Source organism: Lissotriton helveticus, chromosome 6 (genome assembly GCF_964261635.1).
Source record: "Lissotriton helveticus chromosome 6, aLisHel1.1, whole genome shotgun sequence".
NCBI classification, from domain to species: domain Eukaryota; kingdom Metazoa; phylum Chordata; class Amphibia; order Caudata; family Salamandridae; genus Lissotriton; species Lissotriton helveticus.
This window is the reverse complement of record NC_136067.1, coordinates 1,383,982,418-1,384,003,783: the sequence shown is the minus strand read 5'-3', so window position 1 is coordinate 1,384,003,783 and position 21,366 is coordinate 1,383,982,418. Positions and strand designations below refer to the sequence as shown.

General features: G+C 48.5%; 1 protein-coding gene across 3 annotated transcripts in view; it reads right to left on the bottom strand.

Annotated features, from left to right (window-relative positions):
• Positions 1-21,366, bottom strand: part of CDK19 (cyclin dependent kinase 19) — a 1,513,666-nt gene that overhangs the window by 350,426 nt on the left and 1,141,874 nt on the right. The window lies entirely within an intron of this gene.

Here is a 21,366-nt window from a genome sequence, read left to right as displayed (position 1 = left end):
TAAAATGCATTGTCTAAACTGAAATTCGAGGACCTTTCATGACAAGCTTGGATGCGGAGTTGTTGGTATTCGTAAAGCACACGCCTGTCTCTGGATTGCATTGTGGCACGGTGCCGGGTGGTGCAGCCTGTCTCTGGTGTGCATCGTGGCACGGTGCCGGGTGGTGCATTTCTGCACAGCTCATGCCAACTGTCAGGTGCACAGCTATCAAGAACCTGCAGACCAGGCTCAGATGAAGTAATATGGTGTAGGATTGACTGGGTGTGTTCACAACGTATGCATTCTGTGGGGTGTCTTTGTCTGTGTGAATGTGCCAAGTGGTGTGTAGCTGGTTGAATACATTCGGGCTCGCTCGCCACAGTGCACTCCCCGCAACGTTTACGCCGCAGCACTTTGAAATGTCATCAGCCGCCACTGGTTACAGGGACAATACAAGCTTCCAGAGCCCCCCACAATTGTGCAGGTGACCAGCACCACTTGGACCTGAATAAGCCCTGCTGCTGGCCTCTGTTGGAGTGAGTCCTGATCCCCAAGAGGTGCCCACCAGGTCCTAGACCCTTGGCTGGCAACAGAGTGAACTCTTCCTGAACTCCAGGTGAAAATCCAGGAGCTGCCTTGGGACCGCAAACGGATTCTACACGTCAAAAAACGATTGTCCGTAACAGCCGCCAATGCGATGCTGCAGCTATCAACGATAGAGTCAGTAACAACTATCGTGAAGCTTCAACGATGACCTACTCTTTGCGCCAAACAGTGACTGCCTGCATCAACTGTCAACACAAAGTCCCAGCAGTTACCTGCTCCTTGTACCGAACTCCTTGTGGCCCTGCCAACGGAAAGCTCAGCCAAAGCTCCTCGCATAGACATGGACTCAGAGAAGATAAACTCCTCACTGGGGCAAATCTGGTCCCTGTATCCAACCCTCGCTCCATCGTGGTCAGCCTGAACTTGTGACTTTGACCGGGTCCAGCACGGCGAGATCCCCACAATGTCGCTTTGTGCGTTTAGGTGCGTTTTTCACATAAAACTTTAAAAACTCATTACTCCAGTTCTATGTATTGGTTTTTTGTTCTTTAGTGTAATTTTATTTACTACATTTTACTCTTTTAATTTTATTACTGTTTGAGTGCTGCATAAATACTTTACACATAGCCTCTAAGTTAGGCCTGAATTATTTTGTGCCAATCTACAAGAAGGGTTTACCACAGGTTTACTTAGTGAAGCGGCGACTCTTTCGCTATGGCGGAAGAGCGTCTACTTCCCTGCTGAGAGCCAGCTGATGTCTTATTGTCATTTTATTCTTTCCGTTTCCCTCTGGAGCCAGCCAAGTCTGTGCGGGGTGGGGCCATAACAGAAGGGGAGGAGTAGTGCACACTGTCAGTGTGCATGGTGGTCTGGCTGGCCGTCTTAGGCCGGCCAAACCTTCATGCACACTTAAGTTCCTCCAACCCAGCTGAGTTGCGTAGCCGGTTTGGATAAACAACAAGGGGCCAGATGTAGGTAGCCCAATACCGGTCAATAACGGCCGAAATTACCGAATTTCGGCCGTTACCGACCGGTATTAGGCTATTGAGATGTAGGTGGCTACGTTTCAGATTCGGTAATTTACCGAATCGGTAATTTAAGGAATCGGTAAATTACCGATTCCTTAAAATACGGAATCAGTAAATTACCGAATCTGAAATGTAGGGAGCACTCAAATGAGTGCATTGCATGGTTAAGGACTCGGTATTTACCACCAAATAAAAGTTAGTGGTAAATATCGAAAACCTTTGAAAAAGCAAATGTGTGCCTTTTTCAAAAGTTCCATGTGGCAGACATACATGCCCTTAGGGCATGTATGTGTGCCACATGTACACCCATGCACTATTCAGGGGTGCAACAGGGTGTCAATGTGACACCCTGCCACCCTTGAATGTGTTCCCCCATTACCGAATCGGTAAGGAATGAATGGGAATTACTGATTCGGTATTTACCGAATCGGTAATTACCGAATATTACCGATTCGGTAAACTTTCCCAAATACTTACCTACATACCATTTACCGATTCTGAAATACCGAATCGGTAAAATTCGGTATTTTAGAATCTGTAAATTGAACTTACCTACATCTGACCCAAAGTCTCTTAGGCACTGTCTGAGTGGCAAATCTGAGTGGCAAACCAAGCGCTCAGACAAATCCTGGCGCTGCTCTCATGCCACTGAGAGCATGCGCAGGGATTGGGTGGGGAACCTGTGCTGGTGTCCCAGGGACTGCTGGGACACCATCAGGAGAGGAGGGGAGCACCTAGGCAGCAGGCAGTCGGAACAGGTATGTTTTTTAAAAGTATAATTATTTCCCTTATCCCCTGCTCCCCACTTAAGTTTTGCGGCAGCCACCACATATTTAGTGACTTTTGTGGGTCATCTTGAATAGATTGTGTTTATTACTTGAGTGAGGCTCTCAACCCTCTCAACTAATAACGCAATTTCTCACACCAAAGAGTCACAAATGCAATGTTTATATTGTGTTTAATAATTAAGTTCTGGTAGTTTAACATGAGTGAGGCTTTGGGTCTTACTCGTGTTTTCAGTTTGCACATTTTAATGCGTGTGGTTGACAAACTGATCTTCCATTTCCCTGCCTATGTACCAACGGGTTTAGACTTGACTTTCAGGTTTCATATTAATTGTACAAAATTCAGTCAGCTTAATGGTCTGCCTACACCTTGAGACTTCCAGATGTTCCTGGAGTGGACACATTTGTAAACTGTATTTAATTCAATGTCAATTACTTGTTGAAAGGAGAAGCTGATTAGATATTATGAATGTGGTATTGTTATCTGTGTAAAGCATAGTACAGAGTATTCATTAGAAATGGGGTAAATGTTAAAGTTACATTGTGATGTGTTTTCTAGTTACCTATTGGTTGGGATATGCAACTTTTGTTATCACACTAAAGTGAATATACAGTTTCCCTGTCTAGAAATCTATAAATGTTCCTGATTCTTAGACACCAGACCACATGTTGGTCTATTTATTACTCTCTTCCTTCTCTCCTGACTAACAGGGCATTACTTATTATAAATGCTCCTTGGTTTTAATTTGCCTTCTGCTAGACCGTGTTCAAGGCGAGGATGAGCGTGTGCTGAGCTCTATATTTTTATGTTATGTTATGTTTATGTTGATATTTGATAAAGCGCGACAGCTGCCCCAGCAAAGAGGCGTCCCGGCGCTAAGGAACCACAGAACTATACTGAGGAAGGGAAGGGAAGGCAAGGAAGGGTATTTTTATTAGAGGGGGGGGGAAGAGGTGGGTTTTGATGGCTTTCCGGAAGGCAACCAGGTTTTCCAGAGAACGAATGTTCAGTGGCAGAGTGTTCCAGAGCTTGGCCCCTAGAACCTTAAAAGAGCGACCGCCCATACGGCAGAGCTTTGTGCGGAGAATGGTCAAAACGTGCTGGCCTAATGAGCGTAGGTTGTGCTGTGGTTGACCAGCCAGGAGCATGTTCCGCACGCTAGGAGAACGGAGTTCCTCACTGAGCTCCAGAGTCAGGAAAGGGTGGCCATTTAATCGTAATCGGACTGGGCGTCAGAAGACCTGCCCTCTGGGCCACCTAAAGACCTGCTGGACCCTACTGCGGCACGCCGCCAGCGCGGTGCCTGAGGACGCATTCCCAGGAAGGAGTCTGGCGCTTGTGAGCCCCGCCTTCTCCGGAGCCGTGAGCGCTTCCCATGCCACAAGGGCGTAACACAGGCCCCCGCAGCCCCCGCAGTGCAGGGCGCCCCCAAGCTCCAGGGGGCCCCCTCAACACAGCACTCTGGCTGCAGATACCCTGATTAAGCCCGGAGTGGGCCCTCCACGTGCTTTGCAGGGAGTCCCCCTCAAATTTCGTTACGCCCGTGCCAAGCCACACTCCTGGTTGGTGAGTGGCGGCCGGCGTGTGCATCCTGCCCCTACTAGGAGCCCTCCATGACTTGCGCCACCAGTGGGACCCGAGTATTAGGGAGCGCAGGACTAGGGTATGTCCCAGTGTACTGTCTCGAGACCCGAACGGTCTCGGAGGAATCGCTGCGATCCTCTCAGCCAGCTGCACTCATCCGCCGTTGGGGCCCAAGCAGAGGAGGCCACGATCATCACCGATCGGGTCCCGTGGCCCGTTCTCACCAGGAGCAGAGAGGGTGAGCCGGGCCCTCCTCGAGAGACTCTGGCTCTTGTTTCCAGCTTCTTGCTTGGCAGCCGTACCTTTTTCAAATATTGTGGGCGGCCCCCTGTAACTCCTTACCTGCGGGGGAGACCAAGCAGGGGCTCTCTGAATTGGAGTGTATGAGTGCCCCATCCCCCCCGTGTGACACATTCCTTGGGCAAGGGCAGCTGCTGTTGTCGGCAGGCTGGGGTAAATCCTGGACAAAGGTTCTCAAATGTGTATGCCAAGAAATGATCATATTCATTGTTGTAGGTTGCCCAGTAACCTATGTGTGGGGGGACAGGTCACCTTAAAGATCCTAGTAGAAGCACAAGGGGGCTGTCCCCACAGGTTCTTTGAAATTGCAGGGGATTTACCCTATGTGGTTAAGGTGATATGGATTTTGTGATTTATGCACAAAGATAGTTGGTTATTCATGTGTGACCTAACTGCAGCACTGCATGCCCTGATATTATGATAAATGTCATTTTACCTTGTAATGAGAAAATAGCAGATATCTTGTCAGGACCTGCATAATGTGGACAGTGATGGTAAGATGCTGTTATAATATGTCCAAGCTTATAAGTATTTACTTTATTGCCCTAACTGTGTTGTCATGACAATTGCCTAGTTGGCAAATTGATTTATGGTTTATGTAATTGTGGTCTATGTGTTTATATACAATGTAAGTGATATTTGTCTATAACATGGTGTGGAGTCTCTTTTGTGGTGTATGTAGGGTGTCGCTGGCGGGTGTGTGTTGCGCAAACACTTTACACATTGCCTCTGGGATCAGCCTGACTGCTCTGCCAAACTACCAAGTGGGTGAACAGGGGTTATCCTGGTTGTGTAACTCCCTTACCCTGACTAGAGTAATGTGTTCTGCCTGGCTAGGGTGCACACCCTAGCCACCCAGAAGCTCCATTTCTAACACAGAATATTCCTCCTATTCATAAAAATAAAGACAGTAATTCACAAATAAAGTGCCCATTCCCCATGAGATCTACAAGCACTCACACAAAGCTCACACAGGCCCAAGCTCGCAACTACAGCAAAACAAGAGTGCTGGTTCTTTCAATTACAATACAGACATATTGCTGCTGTCCATAAATAGTACTCTGATGGGTGGCACATAAAAAGGAACACAAGAGTGCACACCGAATACCACTTAGATGGCAGGGCCGAGGGAAGAATCACAAACTAGAGGTGGGGAGAGGTCTGAAACTAAACATTCTTCTTCGTACACCAACCTCGAGTTTAAAGTGCACCACGCAAAGGAGCAAAAGTGCTTCTAAGTTTTTTCCAAACATAATATATGATCTGCACCATTCAACAAAATGACCTTTCACTATTCTTTCAAACTACTGCAATTAGAGCTAAGTATTGAACATGCTGTGCTTCCTTGTGGCTTTGAGCAGATTTCCCAATCGCAATAGGAGTCTTTTGTCACTCAGTGGACATTAAAGTTTTGGGACATGCCATTAACAAGGGGAGTTAGCCTGGGCATTCAAAAAATTAGAAAAACATAGTTTTCGAAAGTGCTATAACAAATAAAAAGGAACTTAACAGAGAATTATGGAAAGCAAGAAATCCAACCCCACCCCAGGCAAATGATACAGTTGCAATATATAAGAAAGCAACATAAAAAGATATTCTGGGCGGCAAAACGCAATTTAGACCACGTCTGGGTATCTCTCCTAGTTGTTGCCAGTAGGTAACAACATGTTAAGGAATTCTGAATGAACTGAAATTTGGCCAAACTAGAGGAAGCAACGCTAACATCACTGAGGAGGCTCGGGCCCACCATGTACAAACGTTATGCACAAAAATGATTACAGGAAAAACATCATCTGCTGTAAACAGTTCCAATACACTATGGAATCAGCAAATCCTACATGCAATAACAAATCTTGAATTGGCAGTGCGCATAGCCCTAAATGTTTACCAACATCTTTTTTCACATATAATTCTATTTTTGGAGCATGCACACTAGCACCATTATATAATCACCACCTCAAAGTGCAGGAGGCAGTAGATGCAAGGAGAGGATCCATAATCCATCCTATACATTAAAAGGATCCCACACCAAATCCTTTAAAATACAAGCTCATATTTTTATTTGATGTTTAAGCCAAGTGTTATACTAGCATCCATTGCAAGGCTTGGAAGAATGGGCTTTACAACTCAACTTGGTACAATCAAACCAAACTGGGTTTTGACCCAGAGATATGTACAACAATGTACCTCTTAGCATTGTCCATATTAATTGAAATCTCACTTACATCTCAAACACTACTACATGCGTGTTTCGTAAACCTGAAAAGTGGTACCCACCCTATTTGCTATGTGCCATTCATTTGTTTTTTTCTAAAATTTGGGTTAAAGGGAAGCTAGGTGAGGGAAAATGTATCTCTTACAAGATTTAGGCTTCGGAAGGCCTAAAACCCAGAGAGCCTTTTGGCACCCCTTCTTTTTCACCTATACATAGCTGATCTGAACGCCACATTTGATTAGGCAAACACGCAATCCCAGTCCTATGATCAGGCGCACTCCACTGCATCCCTGCAATACGTGGATGATGTAGTACTGTTAAGAAAAAATCCAATTGGTTTACAAGGGCTGATTTCCACTTTCTATAGCTACACCAAAACCAACAAAATGGAGATAAATATTGAAAAAAACAAAGTAGTTAACTTCAGAAGAAAAATCAAGAAACTGGTTAGGTAGAATTTGGATACGAAAATCAAGACAACTACGAGATATACCTACCTTGGTATTAAATTTGACAACAGAGATATTTCAGTGAGAAATTTGCCCTAATAAGAGCTAGAGCTGGTTTGCCTGGAACATGCCTAACTGTGCAGTCCCTCGTAATAAGCAGTAAATAAACTATTTCCTACATTAAGATAACGCTTGGAAATATGTTGTTGGAAAAAGGCTATGTACAACATACAGTGGTAACCAATATATTTAGTGAGTTATTTAACTTTCGCCCAAAAACATCCTAGGCTCTCACTCGCCTAGTATTCGGGATGAAAAGAGACCACATGTGCCATCAGGTAGAATTTTTCAAAGTATGCACTAAACTCATGCAGCCGCCTCACAAACCTTAAATAACCTCATTTGGTCAGAATTTATGAGCTCAAGAAGCAACAATCCTTGGCAGATATTTTTACAATCAGCTCTGGAAACATTACATTTGAATGAATTCTGGGAAACACAGACAAGCCTTAATTTATTTTTAAAAAGCTGCCAACAAAATAGTAAAAAAACTTCACGGTTCCAGGACAAACAAGAACTATGAAAATAAAACACAGGCCTTGATGGTAATTAACTGTTATGGCTCAAATCAAAGTCAAACTTATCTTGGAAAACTGCTTCCTGCCCATCACAGAATTAAGCTCGCCAAGTATCATATGGGCACGTTTCCCACCAAAGAATTAACACCACCATGCGTAAAGATGTGGGAAAACCCGAACTGCAGATTGTATAGTTATGAAAACGAGACAATACTGAACATATTACTGAAGGGAAAAAATTCTTAGAAATCTGACAAATATCTAGAGTCCCAATTTCCCAAACATTCTCTATCCTAAAATCTCTGAAAGGAAAAACGATAGCTTGAATGCACTTTTCTTAGGTAAGGAATAACTTAGGGGCATATTACCAACAAGTAGCGATAATTATCGCTAAATAGGCTTAGCGACGATTTTTTTATCGCTGCCTATCGCTGGATATGTTAGCAGAGAAAACATGCTATTAGCAACGTTTTTCTCCATTGTGCTAAAATATCCAGAGATAGCGGCGAAATGCGTGAATATCGCTGAGAATACAGCAATATTCACGCATTAGCGACGAAATGCTCCTAGCCATGTTATCGACCTCCCATTGGATAACATGGCTAAGAACTGGTCTGAGGAAGCGTTAGCTTTTGGCGATAGCGGGAATATTTCCATCGCTACGCCTGCCTTGCTAATAGGTGATAGCGACGTTAGTGACTGCTTTCAGTCGCTAACAGGTTGGGTACGCCCACTTTGCATGTCATTAGCGATAAATATCGCTGACATGCAAAGCGGGCCCCAAACCGCTCGCTATCGCCTAAAAGCTGTCGCTAACATCAGTTAGCGACAGCTTGCTAATAGAGCGATAGAATTATCGCCGCTTAGCGACCGAAAATGCCCGCTAAACCGGCGATAATTGCCTATCGCCACCCTTGGTAATATGCCCCTAAGTATATGTTTTCTTTTGGTAATTATTTGTACAGTGGAAGCAAATGTATTTCTTTCCTGTCCAAGCTCTGTCTGCATAATCAGTTTTAGCTTATTGATATCTGCAGGCTTTAACGTGTATGGATTTCTTCCCACACTCGACAGCCTGTCTTATGTGTTGTAATTAATGTGCCTTTTCTCTTCATAATGACTTTTTAAAAACTTTAATGGCTTTGTTAACCATTCAATAAACGATTACACACTATTTCATCAAAATGTAAATAATGTGCTAATGCATATATGGTAGATTAACTTGCTTCAGTTTCATGAGGCTGAATACTGATCTGTGGCTGTAGGATATACTGAGGATGTATTAGTGGCAATTAACTCTGTCGTTGCCTGGGAGGTAGGGTGCTCTCCATCATCTCCTCCATTGGTGTTGTAGAGATTTCTGCAGTAGGCAGGACTCCAGTGTCAGCTTCTCTTCTGATCTGTTTGCCACGAGACCTCTTGTCGGATCACCTTTTATGAATTTCTTAAATGCTGCAGTAAGGGACACTCAAAGCATTAATTTGTTCCTGGATGATGAGCCATATTTTCTTCTTAGATGCCTCACACACAGTTAGGTGATGTTGACATAGAGGGCATTTCTGTAGTCATCTGCTAGTAATGAGAGCTTGCATGATGGACCCTCGGGTGCCAAGCGGGGGTCATCTGAAAATGCACTTGAGTAGCATGAGGGTGTAAAAGCAGTTGGACTGAAGACGAGAAAGAGCAGTCTTTTCAGAAAAGGACCAATTCTATTTGATCACTGTCGAGTTTTAAGGAGTTGGTTTTCATCCAGTTCACAACTTTGGGCATGCAGCTGATAAAGTTCGCCTGGATGTTCAATGGTCTTCTACTAGGGCGAGGATGAGCTGGGTGCCCTCGGTATATGAGATGATGCTGAGTCCATGTGCGCAGATGATGTTGGTGAGAGGTTCCATGCAGATGTTGAAGATGTGGAAGAAAGTGATGTTCAGAGAGGAACCTTCATGGACACTGCATATGAAGTTGGAGGCAGCAGATGAATACAGAACTAGGCTGACTGTTTGAGTGAGTTCTGAGAGGAAGGAAGTGTTCCATCGAAGGACTGGGGTCCGGATTCCGGTCCTGTGGAGGCATCGGGAAAGAATGAAGTCAGAGATGACATTGAATGCTACAAAGGTTTGTATTAGGTGAGTGCCACTGTGTTTCCTTTGTCCATGATGGGTGGATGTCGTAGGTAGCAGCGAAGATGGCTGTCTCAGTGTTATGGTTGGGGCTATATTTGGATTGGGAAGGGTCCCGGAGGTGGCTGATATTCAGGTGTTTGCCAATCTGGAGTTGATGAGCTTTTCAAGTACTTTGGCCAGGTAGGGAAGGTGTGAAATGGGCTTGTAGTAAGTAAAAGGTCCGCTAAGGGTTTCTTCATAAGTGGTAGGATGGAGGCATGTTTCCAAGATTCCAGAAAGGTAGCGGTTGAGAGAGAGGTGTTGCTAATGGACATGGGAGCTGTGAAGATAGGGTCTAGTTATTTGGCGAACATCAAGTGGGGACAAGGATAGGAAGGAGTTCCAGAGTGGATGAAGATCTTGGTGCTGGTGGTTTCCAGTCTGGTGAGGACTGACCAGCTCTGGGTGGTATCCAGAGTGTTCTTGTCCTAGGAGTGAAGGATTTCAAGGGTGGAGAGGTCCCAGTTGGGGAGCAAAGTTGTTGCAGAAGATCTTGATCTTGTTGATAAATTAGGGGGAGAGCTGGGAGCAGAGTTCCTGTGAAGGGGTGATGTTCAGGAGCTGGCAGAAGGGAATCTGAATTCTTTTACTAAGGCGAAGATTTCTTTTGAGATGTAGGAGCCGTTTCGGATGATTTTGGCGAGGGCAAGGTACCTGGGGATTCTGGGGTGTTGGTGGTAGATCCAAATGGCTGATCTCTAGGTATCTCGGTTGTCATAATTGTGGGTGTGGCACCACTGTTGTTCCATCTGTTTGCAGTGACGCTTGATGAGTAGAAGCACTTATGTGTACCAGCTTCCATTTGACTTGGAGAAATATGTGGTGGTGGTTCTTAGGAGTGCCAGTGAGTCTGTGCAAGAGAGCATTCATGTGTTGAGGTTTGTGATGGAGCATTGAGGTCGCTGTGGTGAGATGGGATTGAGTGCTGTGACGGAAGCTCAGTGATTCAGATGTTTTCGGGGATCTTGTTGCAGTTGCACCTAGAAATCTGAGTGTGAGCAGTTCTACACTGATTAAGCAGGTGTAGGCTGAAGTGGACAAGGATGTGGTTGGTTGAAGTGAGCGGGATGGGCTTGTCCACCATGATATTGGGGAAGTTGTTGAAGATGGGGTTGAGTAGAGGTCCGGGCTGCATCGGTGTGGTTGATCACTCATTAGGTCAGTACAAATATGCCCAGGTCTTCCAAAAAATTGGTGCCTTTGGGGTTGGTTTGGTCCACTGGGTGAAAGTTGAGGTCACCTAGTAGAATCAAGGAGTTGCATGAGAGTGCCAAAAGGGTGATGACGTCCACAAGTGTGGCAATAAAATTATTCTTGGCCCAGTGGGCCGGTACAGTGAGACCCCTCCTCATAAGATAGTGGTCAAGGTGCTGAGTTTTAAGGCCATGTATTCTAAGTGTTTGCTGAGAGGATGAAACAGCTGATATTCCCTTAGTAGATGATCATGTGTTCACCTCTGAGTTTGTTGGCTTCATCTTGTCTTGAGATCTTGTATCCTTAGGATGAGGAGAGGCGCTGCAATGTCTGGAGTGGATGTTGGGGGAAAACATGGTTTAGGTGAGGAATAGTATGTCAGGAAAGAGGTCATGCAGGTGTTCCCAAACTTCTGTGACATGTTTGGTGAGCGAGTGGTGTGTGGTGCATGGTGGTGTCTGCTTTGCTGGGGTTGTGTACGCCTTGCTCAGTGAAGGCGGAGATCAGTGTTTGTGAGTGAGGGGAGGCATGGGAGAAGCGGCTAGAAGGGCAGGAGAACGCATCTTTGGTTTGTGTGGAGAAGAACTTGGTGCATCGCTAAATGGGCGCGTGGGGTTCAAGGCAGGGAGGGCTTCGGTTGGGTAGCATCCCAGGCTGGGGACTAGGTGCTGGGCACAGTTGTGGTGCGGATGGGGTTGTCTTTGGCATGCCAGGAGCATGCCTGAAGCGTGACCATGCTACAGCCATCATTAAGAAAGTATGGAGTGGAAGTGGGCTGGGCTATTGTTCTTGGTAGGAAGGGCTGGAAAGACGGGTGGACACAGGAGCACAAATTAAGTGGAAAAGCACAAAAAAGTGTAAAACTGCAAAAAAAAAGGCAGAGCAAGCCCAAGGGAAGACGCAACAGTAGAGAGTAAAAAGCTGTGAGAAAGTGCCATCTTTCTTGCCTTGGTATGCCCCCACTTTTTTTCTGAACTGCTGATGTACTTTGACTGAGTGAGCCCTGAGTCCCTGCCAACCAGGAACCCAGGGCCTGTGTTCCTTCCCTACAAAGAAAAGCTATGCTGAAACAAAACACCCAATTGGCATCTCTGGCCACCTGTCAGCCCCTAGTAAAGGGTACCCTAGGTACCCAGGGCATGGTGACCAGAGAAGACCTCTGAGGGCTGAAGCACTTATTGTGCCACCCTCAGGGACCCTGTACCCTGGCACCCACACACTGCCTTTGCAGGCTGAGTGCCTAAGTACAGAACTAAAGCAAGAGTCGACATGGCACACATCCCTGTGTGCCATACCTACAGAACCCACTGCCCCGGCATACTTCAGTCACCCCTCTAGCTGGGCGCCCTATGCCAGAGGTGAGGGCACCGGGGCATGAACCCTGTGCCCCTACAGTACCCAGGGCCATTCCTGGGCACTGTAAGTGCAGTGATGCCATTTAAGAGTATATGGTGCTGGGAGGTCGTCATTACGAACTCCACAGCACCATAATGGCTACACTGAAGACTGACAAGTTTGGTACCAAACTTCTCAGCACATTAAACCCGCACTGATGCCAGTGTGGGATTTAATGTAAAATGCACGAGAGGGCATCTTAGAGATGCCCTCCAAAACCCAAACCTACAATCCACATCTGGGTTGAGTGGCTGCAGAGGCTGCCACACAGCAGACATGTTGCTGGACCCCTGGGTGGAGAGCCCCCCGCTCTCCTGGGCCTGCAACAATGCACATCCTGGGCGAGGTGATATGTCTCCTCCCCCAGGATGGACAGGGGGAAGCTTCAAAGGCATACCGCCTCTGAGGGCTTCACCAGACCATTTGCTGTACCCAGCAACCAGCCCCCCACCAGGCCTACCCCCACCCTGGCGGGAACACTGGTGGGAAAAACAACATCAGGAAGGGGGTTGTGCCCGCTTGACCCGAGTGAGCGTCACTCCCTGTCCGGCTCCGGAATTAATGGCTGCTTGAGAGCGTAGAGGTTGAGAGGATTTTTTGAGGAGGATTGGATAATCGGAGAAATTATAGACTATTATTTCGTGGGTTCGTTGTATCTGGTTGAAGACTCCGTCGCTGGGGGAGAGACCTATGTACACGTTCAGGCGGAATCAAAGGCTTTGGCTGCGGGTGGCGCGGCTCACTGCAACCTCCCTCCGGTGCCGGGCTCACCTGTGGGCTTGGAAGGTGTGGGTTGGAGAGAGCCAACAGCGAGGAGGAGCTGCGTTATCGGGCTGCCGAGGCGGTTCGGGAGAGCGAATGCCGCTGCGCAAAACGGGGACAGCTAAGGCAGTGGAAGACTCACCTCCAATCTCACGGAAGACGATGGCTGCACAGATACCTGAGAAAGAGAAAACCGGGAATCCAGAAAAGACGGAGCGAGTGGGGCTCAGGACAGTAGCGGTGAGTCTGAAGAAAGGAGTGTTAAAGGGGAAGCTTATGGAAAAATCACAGCTCCCTCCTAATGTGAATGAAACCAAGGGGACTGGGATTTTAGCAATAACAGCAGTGTGTGCAGGACGGGGGAAATCAGTAACAGTCCCTGGAATGTTCCCGGGGAAGGCCACTATTCTGAAAAATTTTCTTCCAAATGCAAAAACGCCACCAGGGGGGGAGGGGGGGTAGTGGGTACTGAAATTGGCCAAAACGGCGAGAAGCCAGGGAAAGCTACAGAGGGATCGAAAATCATAATCAGAGACTCCAAGAACTCTGAAGATACTGAAAATTCTCTAGCGGAGGGTATGGTAAAGAACGGGGCTCCCAATAACCCTATACCGGAACTCTGTGTGTGTGTGGATTTCGAATCTGAAGGGAATGAAGGGGCTAGAAACACTAGCTCTCTGCAGAACTCAGAGAACTCAGAGATTGACGAGACAGATCAGGGTGATACACTCAACTTCTTAACCCCTATTGGACAAAAGCCAGGATCAATCGGGGATAGCTTTCAAGATGCCCTGGATGGTGATAGTTTCTTTTCCGTAGCAGAGGACTCCGAGCCAACTGTGGACTCTGCAGATGATTTAACATCAGGTGAAGAGAGTGGTAGCCCTCCTAATACTGGTGATACTTTGAAGAGGGTGACCCCGCGCCACACGAAAGGAAGGAAGACGGCCAAACAGAAATTAAGGGCTTTCGACAGTGATGGGTCTGAAGCCGGCAATAATCTCAAATGGGATTATTCACATTCTACTACTAGCTTCACAGGAGTAGAGGGGATGATCGCACAGGACGCTCAGTTGGGGATATCTAGCGGAGAGACGCAGTCTTCCCCCCCAAACTCTCTGTTATATGAGATGCTGAAATCGATTCAAAGTGAAGCTCGGCAGGAACATAAAAGGGCCCAGATGGCCACCATTAAAATACAGGGGGCCATTCGGAAGAACACGAAGGTATGCTCTGAGGTGATTGCTAGGACAGCAGCCCTAGAAGAACGGATTGTCGGGCTCCAGGCAGGACTACAGGGGGCAGAAACAAAAACCACCGCCAATGATGAGAAGCTTACTGATATAATGTGGAAGCTTGAGGATTCCGAAAATCGATTGCGTAGGAACAACTTACGATTATTAGGAATCGAAGAGAACGTTGAGGGGCAGGACATAAGAGGATTTGTTGTTAAATTGTTTAAAGCAGCATTCCCGGAACTTTCACACTGGTGTTGGGAATCAGAGGTTCAAAGAGTGCACCGGTTCCCGTTTATGTTACAAAAAAATCTAGGCCACGCTACAGTGGAACGCAGGTGGCGGCTCCGAACACTGATTACTCCCTTCCAAAAGAAGTGATGCGAGGTTTACCTGATGAATCCCGCACGGCTAAAAGTTATTTTTCGTGGCAAGACACGGGTATTCACCTCTGAAATACAAGCCGGGGACTATCTGAATGAACTTTCGATTGGTTAATGGACATTATGACTTAATGATTTTGAATTAATTGCTTAAATGGCCTCAATGGTTTTCTACCACTAGTTTTTTTGGGTGGTTGTATTTATCTGTTTAGTATATTCTTCTTCTTTTTTACTGATCCTTTGGGATTCTTATTTCTTTCCTATTTTTTCGCTCTCCAAATTGGATATGTGGCTGACAGGGAGTGACCACGGGAATTTGGGAGGCGGGAGGCATCACACGGGTCCGAGGACCCCTTTGCCTGTTTTGGGGGTGGGGGTGGGGGTGAGAGGGTTGGGAGGGGGGGTTCTGGGAATAGGGGGGGATCGTAGCAGGGAGAGGGAGGGGTGGGGATGGAAGAAAGAGGAATTTGGTTTAATGTAATGCAGTGCACTGATAGGTTTAATGTCAGAAAAGTTTTCTTAGTGGCATGGCTACCATTCAAATAGCATCTATCAATATCTGCGGCTCAACTACCCAAATAAACGCCGTCGGGTTAGAGAAGATCTTCGTTTCTTGCGGGTAGATATTATCTGCCTTTAGAAACTTATATAGAAGCCAGTCGGCATACATTTTTGGAGTTTGAGGGGTTCCAGCTAGTATCCTGGACAAAATTGGAGGCAAAAACTAAAGGAGTCGCCATTCTGGCAAGACGGGGTAGGGTTAATATTATTCGATCAGCAGCAGATTCTTATGGCCGCTGGGTCATTGTGCATGGTAAATTTGGGAATAAGGATTTGACTCTGTGCTCAATATATGGCCCTGTACTCGATGATCCTGAAATATACAAATGGCTGAATCTCGCGCTGGTAGGATGGCCTGCTCCATTGATATTGTGCGGGGACTTTAATATAAATATTGACTGTGGCTTGATGAATCAATCAGGGGCAATATATGGGGGTCGAAAACCCAAGGTGTATAGGGCTTTACGGCATATGATGGATTTGCATGGTTTGATAGATGCCTGGGCATTCTTTAGACCTAAGGATCCCGGATTTACTTATTTCTCGGCACCTCACAAAATATGTTCTAGACTAGATTATTTTCTAATTTCTTCAGTTTTGGTTTCAAAATCCAATATTACGAAATTTCCCAGAGTGATGTCGGATCACAATCCGCTCCTATTTGAAATTAATGTGCAAGGAAGGGGTGATAAACCAGATGTATGGACGTTTAATCGGGGCTTGCTTACGGATAGTCTGTATATAGAGTCCATGGCCACATGGATTTTAGATTCTTAGAAGAAAATTTGGGTAGCACCGGGATACAAAATGTCTGGGACACACTTAAGGCTGGGATAAGGGGCGAGACTACCCGCTTCGGATGGGAAAGCCAGAAAAAAGAAAAAATCAAATTATTAGGCTTATATGGAGATCTTGAGAAGGCGGAGCTGAGCTTCGCTCAGGCTCTGTCTCGGGGCGAGGATATCGATTCTGCTCAAACACAAATTATCTTGGCTAAATCAGCTATTATAGAGATCTCACAAGCTAAGGCGGCAAGTAAATATGTAGCTTGGAGGTCCAAGATGTTTGAAAATAGTGAAAGAGCAAGACATCTACTCGCATCTAGAACTAGAGAGAGAGAGTCCGCTGTACGCATTAAAAATATCCTAGATCCAGATGTGGGTTTAGTTTCGGAAGAAGCTGCCATTGCATTAGCTTTCCAAAAATGTTATCAAAAACTCTATAAAGAGGATATTTTGGAAAATGAGGCAATACAGTTAGAAATTCAAGAATATCTCAGGGACATCGAGGTAGATGCATTAACTTCTGAGGAAAATGACTTGTTAGATGCTGATATAAGTATGGATGAAATTCTGCTTGCTATAGACTCCCTCCCTGCTGGGAAGGCTGTGGGCCCTGATTTCCTGCCGGGGGAATTCTATAAATGTTTTCGAAATCAGCTTACACCTGTGATGGACGGAAATGTTGGTAAGATCCAAAATGGGGATATACCTTCCGAATCGTGGAAAAGAGCTAGAATAGTTACATTTTTGAAGAAGGGCAAGGAGCCTTCTGATACAGGGTCCTACCGCCCAATTACCCTAATAAACAGTGATATAAAAATGTATGCAAAGATACTGGTGAATCGGCTGACGGGGGTTATCAAAAAACTAGTCTCCCCTCAACAACACGGGTTTGTCCCCGGCGGGAAACGATTGATCATATACGTCGTACAATTGCGTTGTTTGATTTTACTAAGGTTACAGGAGACCCTATGGCTTTAATTCTGCTGGATGCAGAGAAAGCCTTCTATAGGGTCTCCTGGCCTTTTTTTATGGGCCACTCTGAAGCATTATGGGTTAGGGGAAAGATTTATCCATGCCATTCAGAGCATGTACAAACAACCTACAGCCCAAATCTCTGTTTTGGGAATTCAGACAGGTACAATCAACATTTCAAGAGGTACAAGGCAGGGTTGTCCCTGTTCCCCCTTATTATTTGCAATTTATATAGATCCCCTAATTAAAAAACTTTTTTTGATAGTCTGATCCGTCCAATTCAGTCCAAGGGGGGGGTAACCAAAGTCCATGGCTATGCGGATGACCTGGCTGTGTTGACAGACTCCCCTCAGGTGGCCTTACAAGAAATTCAGATTATAACAATGCAGTTCGGCCGGATTTCAGGGTATCATTTGAATGAGGCCAAAACTCAAATTATACATAATGATAAAATTGTTTTAACAGATCCGCGGGTGGTACATCATGCTAAATATCTGGGGATAGAAATTTGTGCTAATAATCTCTATTAACTTACCCCCTTTGATAGATAAAATCAATGCTGACGCCCGTCAGACTAATAATCTCCAATTATATCTAATAAACACTTAAAAACAAAAAGAAAGAAAAAAAAGGGGGCGTGGCCAAGATGGCGTCGGGGTGAGACGTGTTACTGAGTCCCTCCGGCGCCGACATTAGCTTCGCCTTGTCATAGCCCCCGGAGCAGTGAGCTCTCAGCCCCCTTCCTGCCCGGTGTGAGTCCCGAGGCGCGAGGGCACAGTCCGGTGGCGGAGTTTGCCTCCCGGAAGCACTGTGGCGGTGGTGCTTTGCCAGAAGCACTGCGGCGTGGTGAGGCCCTGAGATCCCCGGCCTGGAGTTGGGGGAGTGGCCGAGGAACGGGAGCAGAGGCGCGGAGAGCGGGCGCCGTCGAGGAGCCGAGCGCTGCGGTGTCCCCGGACCAACCGGCGCTGTGATCGCCTTTCCCCGGCGGCTGCTGCGGAGTGCTCCTGGGAGCGTGGGCGCTGCCGGACGGCTGAACCACGGCCCGATGAGATAGAGCTGGGACCGGAGGCCTGCTGGGGACGGCCAGAGCCGCTGCCGCGCTGCCCCTCCCCCCCTCCTCGATCGGTGTGCTGATTTCACGGCCGGAGCGGCCCTGCTACATCTTGCGGCGGCCCCACTGCGGTGGTGTCCTGCTGGGGGCGGCCGGAGGTGCCCTTCGCCGCCCTTCCCCCATCGGTGGTCAGTGGGCCGCCTTGCTGAGGTGGGCCGCCGTTGGAGAGCCCTGACCTTAAGAGCGTCTGGCATGCCTGAGGTCCGGTGGAGGGCCTTCCAGATCACCGCGGGACAGCTGTGAACTCCCCAGCGTTGCCGACCTTCCCTGGGGGCTGGTGCCTCGTGGCGGCCCTGCCTGTCGGGGTGCCCGGATGGACGCAGTTTGAGGGGCAGGGGACGTAAAGACATCGTCGGCAGCTGCCGAGTTGTGGGCCCCGGCTGCAGGTGACTATACGGTCCCGGGCCCGACTGGTTTGCAGGAGAGCTCCCGCTGGGTGGTCATATCCTGGGCGCCCCCCCAGCATCCCTCGGCGGACCGTGCTTGGACCGGCTCCAACGCAGAGGCCTGGCAGCACATGCGGTGTGGTGGATTTGCACAGGCGCCCGGGCGGTGTGAGTGGTGACGAGCGGCCTGTGCCGCGTGGGGAGCACGATACCAGACGGCGGACTGCAGAGCGCTTACGTCCTGCGCAGGGGCCAGAAGCTGATCTGAGAAGGTGAGAGGACTGGCCGTTGGAGACAGGTCCGGTGAGGCCGTTGCTGTAGTCGCGGAGGGATCGCTCCCTGGACCGGGGTAATACCGGTCCTTTATTCGCTGCAGTAGCAACGGTATTTACAAGAAGACCCGCGATACACCGTTCCGGCGCTCCAGAGCCGACTTTCGCCGTTGGAGGGTGGGAGGACCAGCGGCGCCGCAATGTCCACATCACAGCGTAAAGGAAAGCTTGGTAAAGATGCACCTCAGAAGGGGACCCAGCCACCGGCGTCTCCTGGGCCCAGCGTATCGCCTAAGCCAAAGGACGATGAGGCTCCCGCAACTAAGGCCTTTATGATGGAAGTTTTCACTTCCATTAAAGAGGACATCTCTGAACTCCGCTCTCAGCTGGCTTTGGACCTTCGCGAGGTGCGGAGAGATGTGGATGGCATCGGAGAGCGGGTAGCTACTCTGGAGGATCATGACCTGAGCGTGGCGAACGATGTGCACCAACTGCAGCAAGATGTGATCCGGCTCACGGAACAGAACCTGGACCTCCAGGCACACGCGGAAGACTTGGAGAACCGTTCCCGCCGGAACAACATCCGCATCCGAGCCGTGCCATGGGACGGGGAAGCTGGTGATCTAAGGGAATATGTAGGAGCGCTTTTCCTGCAGATCCTAAATGACGAGGACGTGAGCGACATCAGGATGGACAGGATCCACAGGGTCGGCCTGCCTAGACGCCGAGGGGGCCCTCTCCCCCGATATTTTGGTTTGCGTCCACGACTTCCAACTGAAGAAGCGCATTCTCCGGAAGGCACGGGAGACCCCATCTTTGCAATTCCGAGACCACCGCCCCCAGTTGTTCCAGGACTTGGCGGCCTCGACGCTCCAGAAGAGACGCGAGTTTCGCCCTGTAACCACCTTTTTACGAGAACAAAATGTATCCTACTCCTGGGGCCACCCCTTTTGCCTCATCTTCAGGTGGCAGAACAGATTGGTGCAGGTCCGGTCTCTTCAGGCGGCGAGGGACATCCTGGGCCTTGATGATGCAGCCCCCTCCCCGAGTGACGGGGGCTCCCCATCGAGGCGGAGACGGCGGTCGCCGTCCTGGCACAAAGTGGGGCGGGAGACGGACCTGAGGAGGCCTGATCGTACGACCAGCTTGCAGGAGCGCGGGGCGGCGGTTGCATCTGTCGCATCTGTAACGGTGCCATCATCACAGGCTAGCTCCGGGGCAGCTTAAGCCTTGCAGCGGAACTTGCATGGCGCCGGAGGGGCCCTTCTCCATCAGGTACTGTGGGTAATTTTGTACTTTTAGGAAGACGCTCCTGGTTCTGATGGTGCCGATCTAGTGATGCTGTTGGCAAGGTCTCCGGTGAAGCCTGGGGATTGGATCTGGAGGTTGCTCAGGAGGGGGAAGTGGCATACCAGCAAGAAGGGATGTGAGAATGGGGAGCGGGGGGGTTCGGTCATGGGAGGTGGGAGGAACGCTGGGGCCCATTGGCAAGGTGGGAGAAGCGAGAGTGGAATCAATGTGTTGCAATGCCACTTAGTATTGGTACTTGGAATGTGAAAGGTCTGAACTCCCCGCAAAAGCGCCAGAAAATTTGGAAATACCTGAATGATCATCAACTGGATGTGCTGGGCCTTGAGGAGACCCATTTGGCGCGCAGGGATGAGCTTCGCCTCCGGCACAGAAATTTCCCCCTCATTTACAGGTCCTCTGCCTCCACTAAACACAGGGGGGGTGGCCCTTTTGTTCCGTGCGTCCCTTCACTTTCAGCCTATAGGGATGAGTTGCGATAAGGAAGGCCGCTGGTTGATGGTCAAGGGGATGCTGCATGGTAGGCTGTGCACTTTTGTGGTGGTGTATGTCCCCAATGCGGGACAAAATAGCTTCCTCCAGGATCTGCTACGTAGAGTTGGGAACTTTTTTGAGGGGCACTTGTTTCTTCTGGGAGACTTTAATTTGATTTGGAACAGGGACCTGGATAGCTCCCGTACTCAGAGATCTGATGCCGGTCTGTTCTCTACTGAGACGCAGCGATGGGTGGGTGAATTGGGCTTGATTGATGGCTGGCGTTCTTTGCACCCCCAGTCCCGGGATTACACCTTCTTCTCTCATGTCCACCACTCCTATTCCCGCCTAGACCACATCTTTTTGAGCCAAGCCCTCAGGGGAGATGTCCGCGACTCCAGCATTTTTCCACTCTCTGTGTCTGATCATAGCATGCTAGTCCTCGGGTTACACTGGTCGGCGAAAGGTGACGGCCTGCGCAAATGGTACTTTCCAGCCGCGCTAGTCCGAGACGACACATCATGTAGGGAACTGCGGAAGGCCATTCGGGACTTCCTGACCCTCAATCCCGTTTCGGATACGTCCGTATTCAATACCTGGGACGCATGCAAAGCTTCACTGCGGGGCGCCTGCCTAGCTCTCAACGCTAACCTTAACAAACTGAGGAGGAGGGAGCGGGAAGGGTTGGAGGCGGAGCTCGCCACTTTGGAACAAGCGCACAAATTGAACCCGTCTAGACTGACCCTTCGCCCGCTGACAGCAGTCAGGGGAAAACTGAAGGCCCACTACAATAACCGAGCAGAGTTCACCCTGCTGCGGCTACGGCATCTCTCGTACTCTCAGGGGAACAAAGTGCCAACTTCGGGACAAGAGAGAGAGGGATTACATCGGGGGTATCCGG